Source organism: Nuphar pumila, chromosome 6, assembly GCF_984573655.1.
Source record: "Nuphar pumila chromosome 6, dmNupPumi1.hap1.1, whole genome shotgun sequence".
Taxonomy (NCBI): Eukaryota; Viridiplantae; Streptophyta; class Magnoliopsida; order Nymphaeales; family Nymphaeaceae; genus Nuphar; species Nuphar pumila.
In genome coordinates, this window is record NC_143254.1 from 130299178 (window position 1) to 130310295 (window position 11118).

Below are 11118 nucleotides of genomic sequence, written 5' to 3' on the forward strand. Positions count from 1 at the left end.
AAGAATTACCAGCGAGCATCCATGCCCATCACCATCAATAACGGTGCCCATAGATATGTTATGGAACTGGAAAGGTTATGGAGATAAAAATAAGATGATTTCAAATTTTACGATCCAGGGTATTCCTAGCCGCGTTGGCTCTGCCTGACATACTTGCAGTTGTTGTCCTGGTAGTGTAAAACTTAGCGAGCTTACCCCTCGCCCTTAGGGAGTCATGATATTTTTTATAGCCTACATAGAAAATACCGTATTTCTAAAATATTGCCTATTTTGAAAATGCTGTATTTCTAATTATGAATTTTTGGATAACCCAAAGAGAAACAGTCTAATAATGTTTTCAGGGAAAAATACTTGCTATAAACATTTGTGTGTACAAATGCTTCTGGATCACCATGGCGAAGGTTATTTTGAACTAATTGAACCTCAGATGGATTCAGTATGTCCAAAATAGTAGGGATCAGCTTTTGAATCATGTTTTTTGATTTTTAATTGGAGAAACCACCCCAGGATCATAGACCTAGTCGTGCTGCCTGCCATACTTACGGTCGCTATCATGACAGCGTAAAATTTCGAGGGCATGTCACAGTCGGACAATCTAAAAGTCGATTCTCAACTAAACAAAAACATGTAGATCATATATCTATCTATCTATCTATCTATATATATATATATATATATATATATATATATATATATATATATATATGAAAGGTTAGTTTTATGAAATTAAAACAACCAAAAAATGAAAAAAAAAGGAAGTTGCACCTATGAAGGACTATAGTAAATATGGTCCCCATATTATGTCAATTCTTTTATATGACCCTGAGATCAATTTCAGATTTTTAGGGTTTGATTGAGCCTTTTCAAAAAAATTAAACAAACGACCAAGCCTTTGATTGACTCCAAGAATAATATACAAGCTGACATAATTAAGTTTAACAAGTTAACTAGATATACTCACTCCTATCTTACGAACCTATATCAGAGTAGGGTGTATCATCAGACACTTTGTGTGATTTTTGGACGAAACCCCCACGTTGATCGCATTTTATTTTTGTGTTTTGACACTTTTAGCGACGGTGTACACATAAAAATACAAGCGGTGCCCAACCGCTTTCAACGCCCAGCGCACCCAACATTACGCTGGATCCCCCTATATCAAATCTAATATCATGGAAGTGATCTACATACTCCAACTAGTGAAGATTCATATTTTAATCGCCACAATCTGGCGTGTACATAGGATTTTCCAATAATTCAAAAAATCAATGATCATAAAAATATCAAAAATTTTATGATTAACAAATCATTTTTTTGGTTGAAAAAAACAAGATACAAGGGTTGATCCCTATCAAATAGACCAAGCTAGGTTATGAAGATAGGGATAAACAATTCCCTCAGCCAAACAAGAAATTAAACTTCGGCCACCAAGTCTTTTGCAAGGCCCTCTTAAATCTTATGATGCAAGTTCTGATCAAATCTGACTTCATGAATGGATTTAGCATGATCGATTTGATAAGAATGGACCCTTGGATATATTTTTCAATAAAAAATGTGTTTTTTTTTAAATCACAAAATTTTATGTTTTGTCCACTGTTGATTTTTTAATAGCCAAAAAATCCTGCATACAAGTTGGATTTGGGTGATTTAAATGTCGATCTTCACTAAATGAATAATGTAAATCACATATGTGGAGTCGGACAAAACGACTTGTATCAATCAAATCTTCAGTAAATGAACTAAGGTGTTTTTACAGTTCAGGTGAAAAGCTACCAAGTTCATGACTGAAGGCCCAACAAGGCTCTGCTCATCTGGTAGGGGCAACTTGTGAATATCACCAAGTTGGTAGGGTGTCACGAGTTCTAAATGGACGGGTATACGTCATTTGCCTGGTGGGCAGAGAAGGGGGTGTTTTGCGCCAACGAACTCAGTGAGCGAGGCGGTTTTTCCCTAGTTATCCAAAAAAAAATATACCCTATGGGTGCGTTTGAATTGCAGGACACACTCAAGCAGGGAGTGACTGGTCCCTGCCTGGGTGCTGTTTCTGCTTGAGTGCTGTCGAGCGGTGTCCAGGACAGCACCCAATGCATCCTGTGCAACACTTTGTAAAGTGTCTGCATAGAACACACCTCTGTCTAGGACAAACATCATGTGTTCTGCCCACATGGCGTTTGTCTTGTGATGCAAACACACCTTAAGGGTGCATTTGAATCACCATTCACGCCCTTTCGCGCACTACAAGAAAAATGTCAATTAGCGATGAAAATTTGCGACGAAAATAATCCGTTACAATTTAATGACGGATTAGCGAGAAAAAATGAACTGTCCCTAACATTGAAATTAGTTGCAGGATTGGCGACAAAATAATATACATCGCTAATTCGTCGCTACTTAGCGATGAATATTATTCTGTCACAAAACATGTCGGAACTTAACAATGGCATAGCGATGAATATTATTTTGTTGCTAATTAGCATCGGTGTTGGCGACAAAATTATTTCGTCGCGAATCCGTCTCTAAGTTTCGATGTAAAATGCTCATCTAGGGCACGAAATTGTGTTTGCCCTCTCTCTCTCTCTCTCATCCGTGTTGCTCGCCCCGACCACCTACCACTCTCTAACGACCGCCCCGGCCACCTCTCGCTCTCTGGCGACTGCCCGACCACCTCCCTTTCTCCGACGATCACCCCGGCCCTCTCCGCACCCGCTATTCCCCCGACCGCCCCCGCGCTGCTTGCCCCAACCACCTACCGCACTCCGACGACCGCTTCGGCCACCTCCTGCTCTTCGGCAACAACCCCAACCACCTCCCGCTATCTGACGACTGCCTCGTCCACCTCCCTCTATCCGACGACCGCCCCGACGATCTTCTCACCTGCTCTTCCGCCGACTACCCCCGTGCTGCTCTCCGGTAACCGCCCCGGTCATCTCTGTCCCCCCTCTTCCGCCGACTGCCCCCGCTCTCCGGCGACCCACAGACAAGAAAGTATGCTGGTGAGCTCGCCTCCCATACCCGTGCCTCCTCTCTGTCCTTCTTTCTAACTTGTCGGCAGGGGACCCGCCCCCCTGCCGCTGGCATTTTCCGGCAGGAGAACCGCCCCTCTGTCGTTGTTATTTTTCGGCAGGGGGCTGGACCCCCCAACCCTTGTTTAAGCAAGGGCGGCAAGGGATCCCCCCCTGCCACTGTTATTTTTCGGCAGGGGGGCGGACCCCCTGCCCTTGTTTAAGCAAGGGTAGAAGAGGATCCACCCCCTGTCGTTGTTATTTTTCAGTAGGGGGGTGAACCCTCTGCCCTTATTTAAGCAAGGGCAATAGGGGGGATCCGCCCCCCTTACCGCTGATATTTTTTGGCAGAGGACTGCCCCTACCCTTGTTTAAGCAAGGGCGGTAGGGGGATTCCCCCCCCCTGCTGTTTTGTTTGCTCGACTGGCCTGCACTTGTTTAAGCAACAGTGGCAGGGGGATCTTCTCCTATTGCCATTGTGTTTGCTCGGTCGGTACGGGGCCCTGCTGTTGGTACTTTCCAGCAGGAGGCTCCTGCCCTTGTTTAAGCAATAGCGACAGAGGGATCCACCCCCTACCGTTGTATTTGCTCTGTCGGGCTCATACTTTCTTGTGTATGTCTTTAGCGGGCAAGAGTAATGTGCATTGCATGTGCGTAATAGAGCAAAATGTGTGATGCTTAATGCTAAACATCGCGTGCAGCTTAAAATGTTATGCGAAAATAAACAAGCAAAATGCAAATCGGGTAAATATTCGTGGTGAGTAAGTGATGTAAGCACATCACATGCTATTTAATTTCTTAGATGCAACACTTTTCTGTTCACACACTCACTTAGTTGTAGATATGTAAGACTGTTTTGATAGAATTTGGAGATCATGCTGAGCATAATTTTAATGTATGAAAATAAAAGTATTCTTATTTTTGGAGTACGGATTTCATGTTAGGCATGGTAGTAGTTAGCGGGATATTGGAGTGCATTTGCTACAGGTACATGTTTGACATTGTTTTGATATGAATGATTTGAATGTATTGCAATGTTTGATGTGTTTATATTCATGCTTACATGAAGTTATTTTTCATTTGATTATGCCTTCTATGTGAAATTGTATCATGAAAGCATGTTTCAAATGAATGTATCATTTTATGAAATGAGATTTCATATTTCTAAATATCCTCGTGATGTGTATAAATATGATGTGATGGTGTTACACACGAAAATATTGAATTATCAATGCATGCATAATAGTTCATGGAATTGCATTTTATGTTAAGCATGTTTGTGGTATAGAGGAGAAGAAAATTTATGCATTAATTGAAATAAAAAATTGCTCACAGATAATCACCAAACAAGAATTAATAGATAAATTAGATATTTTTTTATCATAGCATTATTAAGATTCTCTTTTAACTGATGATGATAATATCTGTAATATTATAGGACAAAATGACTGCAAACCATAAATGGATGTACCGTAGGATAGTCGATAATGAGGTGTCACATGAATCTATGGATGGTGTTGACAGTTTTATTGAATTTGCAATGGCAAGTGTCAGTACAGTAGATCTCATCGGTCGGATCAGATGCCCCTGCACGATTTGTAAGAACAATCGATTTGTAGAACTTCATGGCGTTAGACATCACCTATACAGGAAGGGTTTTGTTAGTGGTTATCAAAATTGGATGCTTCATAGTGAAGAATTTTAGAATAATTTTGATGCACGGGTGAATGTGGCACACAATAATTTATATGTGGATTTGATACTTGATGTCGCAGGACCAGAAATGGGTTTTGCTATGGGACATAGTGATGCACCAACTGGGGTAGAGGAAAAAGCAACAAACGATGTAGATAATAGATTTTATGACTTACTTAGAGATGCTGATAAGCCACTTTAGAATGGTTGTGAGAGTCACACTATCTTGTTTGCAGCTCTTCAACTACTGAATTTGAAGTCAGAGTATAATTTGAGCCAATTATGTTTTGACCCTCTGTGCTCTATTATGAAGAGTATGTTGCCCAAAGATGAGAAATTGCCAGAAAATATCTACCGTGTGAAGGTTGTGGTCAATGCTCTAGGTATGGGGTATCAAAGATAAATGCTTGTCCAAATCACTGCATGTTGTATTTCAAAGATCAAAAAAATAGCAGATCATGTTCATCATGTGGACATCCTCAGTTCAAGCCAAAGACAAGGAAAAATAGTAGCACGAGGTCAAAAGAAGTGTCATACAAGTCACTTCGCTACTTCCCTCTCACCCCTAGATTGCAACGACTGTATATGTCTTCGAGGATAGCTAAACAAATGATATGGCATGCAAATAAAGTTCAACATGATGAAGACAAGAACACACATTTTGTTGACGTAGAAGCTTGGAGGCACTTTGATCATACTCATCAGAACTTCGTAATGAAAGTGAGAAATGTTAGACTATGTTTATGTACAGATGAATTTAATCCATTTGGGGGTAGATCAACCCCATACTCGCGTTGGCCGGTATTTGTCACCCCATACAACCTTCCTCCAAGCTTGTGTATGAAGCGTCAAAATCTTTTTTTGTCTCTATTGATCCTTGGTCAACTTCTCCAGGCTAAAATCTTGATGTATATTTAAGGCCATTGATTGATGAACTGAAAATACTGTGGGATGACAGTGTTCAAACGTACGATGTCCATAAAAAATAAAACTTTAATATGAAGGTTATTGTTCTATGGACAATCAGTGACTTCCCTGCATATGGTATGTTATCTGCTTGGAGCACATATAGGAGGTTGGCATGTCTGTATTGCATGGAGGATACAAAATCTTTTAGATTGACGCATGGAAGGAAGCTGTGCTGGTTTGATTGGCACTGTCAATTTCTACCGAGCGACCATCTGTTTCAATGACAAAGGAATGTGTTTCGAGCAGGCACAACTGAAATTGAAGGCCCACCCACAAGGTTATCTGACATAGAGATTTTAAGAAGATTGTGATACTTTCTATGTGGACTGATAGATGCCTGTAACCCGACGCCCTTCCTTGGATTTGGGAAGGATCACAATTAGACAAAGAAATCTATATTTTGGAAACTACCATAATGGTTGACCTTATTGATATGACATAATTTGGATATGATGCATGTGGAAAAAAATGTGTTTGATAATGTGTTCAATACGGTATTGAATGTGAAAAAGAAAACAAAGGATAATCTGAAGGCCCGTATGAATTTAAAAGTAATATGTAAAAGACCAGAATATGAACTCAAAGAGTATAATGACAAAGTACTGAAACCAAAGGCAAGGTATGTGCTTGGACCAGATCAAGTAAAACAGATATGCCAATGGTTGAGACAATTGAGATTTTCAGATGGATACGTCTCTAACATTGCTTAGGCTGTGAAGATAGATGAGTGACAGTTATATGGGTTGAAGAGCCATGATTGTCATGTCATTATGCAACGGTTGATACCCCTAGCATTCCATGATATGTTAGACAAACCTATATGGGGGGTATTGTCCGAGTTGAATAGATTTTTTAGAATATTGTGTGCATCAGAAGTCGTAGTATCTGAGGTAAAGAATCTCGAAGATTCTGTCGTCACTACTATTTGTCAGCTAGAGAAGTTTTTCTGCCAGTATTTTTTTATGTTATGAAATATGTGATCATACATTTGCCATATGAACTAAGGGTTGGTGGTCCTATGCAATATCGATGGATGTACCATTTGAAAGGTATATGTTTTTTTATATTTTTCTCTTCAATGCTATTGAGAAATTTATTATAATCTGCTATGTATATTGTTGACAGATGCATGTTTGACCTAAAAAAAAAGGTTCACAATAAAGCAAGAGTGGATGGCTCTATTTATGAGGCGTACACTTTAGAAGAAATTTCACATTTCTCATATATCTACTTTGTACCTTATATTTCAACACGTTACACATGCCCACCTCGTAATGATGATGGAGAACAATTTACTGTAGCTGACAAATTAACGATATTTCAATCACTTGGGCATGCATTTAGCAGTTGCCAATCAAGACTCTTAGAAGATCGAGAGCAAGACGCAACACAAATTTATATCATTTTTAATTGCTCAACAATCAACCCATACATCGAATAAGTATACTTAATATGTAACACTAAGTTTTATATATGCATACATGGTTCGATAATATAAGTATTTGTTAAGTGCAGACGATTTGATCTGGAGTTGCGAATAAAACTTTCATATCTCTCTGATGCAGAAGTACAAAAAGCGCGTGAAAATAAGTTTATGGCATGGTTGAAAGAGTTGGTAAGGACGATGACATACATTCTTTTCGTGTAAACAATAATAAGTTACTTAATTGGTTGTGGTCACAGTCATTGTTTATGCTTGTAGGTCCGCCATGGTGATGTTAAAGATCAAAGAATATGTGATTTACAAAGTGGTCCGAGCAAAGTTGTGCAATGTTGCAACAGGTACATTGTAAATGGTTATCGATTCCATACAAAAAACTATGGTGTCAATAAGTTAATGATGAATAGTAGCGTGTGTGTCAAGGGTAGCAGCTACAGTGAAAATGAACATGACTACTACGGTGTTCTAGAAGAAATAATGGAGTTGACTTACTTAGGCACAAATAATAGTGTAACTTTATTCAAGTGTCATTGGTTTGATCCCACAACAACAAGAGTCGACAAAGCCTTAGACATTGTGGAGGTGAATCATAAATCAAGGTTTAAAATATATAAATCATTCATATTAGCCTCACAAGCTGAACAAGTTTACTATACTTCATATCCGAGTACAAGAAAGTCATATAGAAATGAATGGTGGGCAGTTTGTAAGGTGAAGTCTAAACTATACTCCGAGTATGATCAATTATATGAAGACAAGTTAACTGAAAAGAGTGATTACTATCAATCAGATGATATGTATGACTTCTTTTATGATCACGATGTCACACATGGTCTGCATGTCACATCTTCATTATCCAATGACACATGTATGAAAGAATGTGATCCAAATGATATACCAAGTGGATGGGCACCCAATGTAGAAGAAGACGAAAAGGAGGAGGAAGAAGAAGAATATGAAAGTGAAACAAGTGATGAGAAAGCATACTCGACCTAGTAAAATACATGTTTGAGTGCTATGAAGGATTTGAATGTATTGTCATGTTTGATGAGGTAGTAGTTATGAGGTAATAGTTAGCAGAATATTGGAGTGTATTTGTTGCAGGTACATGTTTGACATTGATATGCCATGAATGATTTGAATATATTGCCACATTTAATGTGACTGTATCCATGTTTACATGAAGTTATTTTCGATTTGAATATGTATCTATGAAATTGTATATCATGTAACTGATCTAAATAACATTCTTATTTGTTAGAATATGGTTCGTGAAGGTCACAGTGGTCGAGGACCGAGTGGAGGCCGTGGGACATCATTAGGTAAATGTCTTTGTGTTATATTTAAATATAGACATTCATTATAACTTTGCTTATATGTTGATATAAACATTGTTACTTGTTAATCGTCTTTATAGGATCTCAGCTCAGTGATAAGCTGACTCAACCTTTATCTTTACGCAATGCTTCGATAGGTATATCATTTAAATAATTGTATACTTGATTAGTTTAAATATGCATTATGTGAATTTCTAACTCATTATTCTATAGGTGATGTTTCGCCTACACATGACCCACCTACACTAGCTACTCATACACATCACGAGACAACGCCGGATGCAGGGTTTTCTCAGTGTGACACACAATGACTCATTCAAATAGTGTATATCGATAGTCGACCGGAAGTATTTGATTGTCACTTGTCCAATATTTATCTTATAAATAGTGTATATCGATAGTCAATTGTTAATGTGTATCAATTCATGTGCAGTGCGAGGTTTGAGCAACAAGAAGTAATACGAGAAATTAGAAAGTCACTACTGCAGCATCTTTCAGGACTGGTCGCGCAATGGAAAAAGTACTTGATGGAGGTGTTGGACAGATTAGTGTCCTCATTCATGGTATGCAATCATTTATCATAACTATTATGTTTCATATTTAATTTTTTGTTATACTCATGTGTGCTAACTTTCTGAAAGTATTTGTAGGTTGTCCATCGCTTTGCGAATGCGAACGAAAAGAAAGATGTGAGGGTAGTGTGGCAGAAGGCGACTGCCAATCGATTTGCTGACATGTTGCACAATATGAAGACTGCAACAAAAAAAGCAACTGGTGGGATAGATGATCCATGGCAGTGGAAGGGGCATGAGCCTTCTATTATCGGGAGAGATTATTGGGAGGGCATGTGCGACAAGTGGGCGAGCAATGAATTTCGGAACCTCTCAGCAAAGGCTGCACAAAATCGAGCGAAGATGCCTGATGTCCATCTACACACAGGTGTATCTAGGACTTTTGGGAGCCACCAGAAGAAAATAGTAATTCATCAATATATATATATATATATATATATATATATATATATATATATATATATATATATACTGTCAAATTTGTAAGTATTTCTGTATACTTATTAATCATTTTTTTTATCATTTAACATTGCAGGAAGCAAAAAAAGGAGACATTGTACCTTACAAGGATGTGTTTATTGAAACACATAAACGTAAGAGCATGAGAGTTTTTGTATCAGAGAAGGCGAGAGCGACATCGGTATGTATTTATTGTATTAATAAACATTGTAATATACAAGTTACTATGAATTACATTATTATAAACATTGTAATTCTTAATTATTAATTCATATTCTAATCATTACTTTGTAGAAGTCATACGAACAACAAATGGTACAACGATATGGTGATGACTCTACTCAGCATCTATCTTTTGATCCCGTAGCATGAGGTGACTGCAACCGGTGAACCCAAAAAGGGTCGTGTGTTCGGGTTTGGGAGTAACATGAATACCACAGCAGTCGTTGCCTTCTGCAGCCATGACTCTCAGAGTTCTCCCACTAGCATCAACTCCCAACGTCTGATTAACTCTGCTATGTCTTGGAATGGTGTATGTCAGTGTCTTGAGGATAAAATGCAGTACTTTTTAAATGAAGTCATTCTCAACATTGTCTGTAATGAGTTGTGCAACTTTTTTCAGTATAGAGAAACTTTATCTGCATTCAACATGAGCTCTGGTGCCCGTCAGGTATAAAGATTTATGTCATTTATTTCATGTCGTTAGATTTCAAGCTAGTATATGCATGATTGAATACATATATGCATGATTGCCTCACTATGAATTTTTTTTACACCTTATAACACATATATGCATGATTGATTCACAATATAATTTTTATGACACCCTTATAACACATATACGCATTATTGAATCACTATGAAAGTTTTTTTACAACCTTACAATACATATATGCATGATTTCATCACTACAAAATTTTCTTAGTGCCTTATAACACATATATGCATGATTTAATCACTATAAAAGTTTTTTGACAACCTTAGAATACATACAAGTATGCTTTCATCACTATGATAACCTTAGAACACATATGAGCCTGATATTAACATATATGAAAGTTTTTTAATGCCTTATAACACATATATGCATGATTGAATCACTATAAAAAATTTTGACTACCTTAGAACATGATACGCATGATTGAATCATATATAAAGTTTTTTTACTGTCTTAGAACACATATAAGCATGATTGAATCACTATGAAAATTTTTTGACTGCCTTATAACACATATGAGCATAATATTAACATGTATGAAAGTTTTTTGACTGCCTTATAACATATATATGCATGATTGAATCAATATGGAAGTTGTTTGACAACCTTAGAGCACATATATGCATGATTGAATCAACATGAAAGTTTTTTGACAACCTTAGAACACATATATGCAAGCTTTCATCACTATGAAATTGTTTTACTGCCTTAGAACACACATATGCATGATTGAATTACTATAAAATTTTCCTTAGAACACATTTATGCATGATTGAATCAATATGAAAGTTTTTTTACTGCTTTAGAACACATATGAGCATAATTGAATCACTATGAAAGTTTTTTTACAATATTAGAACATATATAAGCATGATTTCATCACTATAAAAGTTTTTTGACTGCCTTGTAACACATATATGCATGA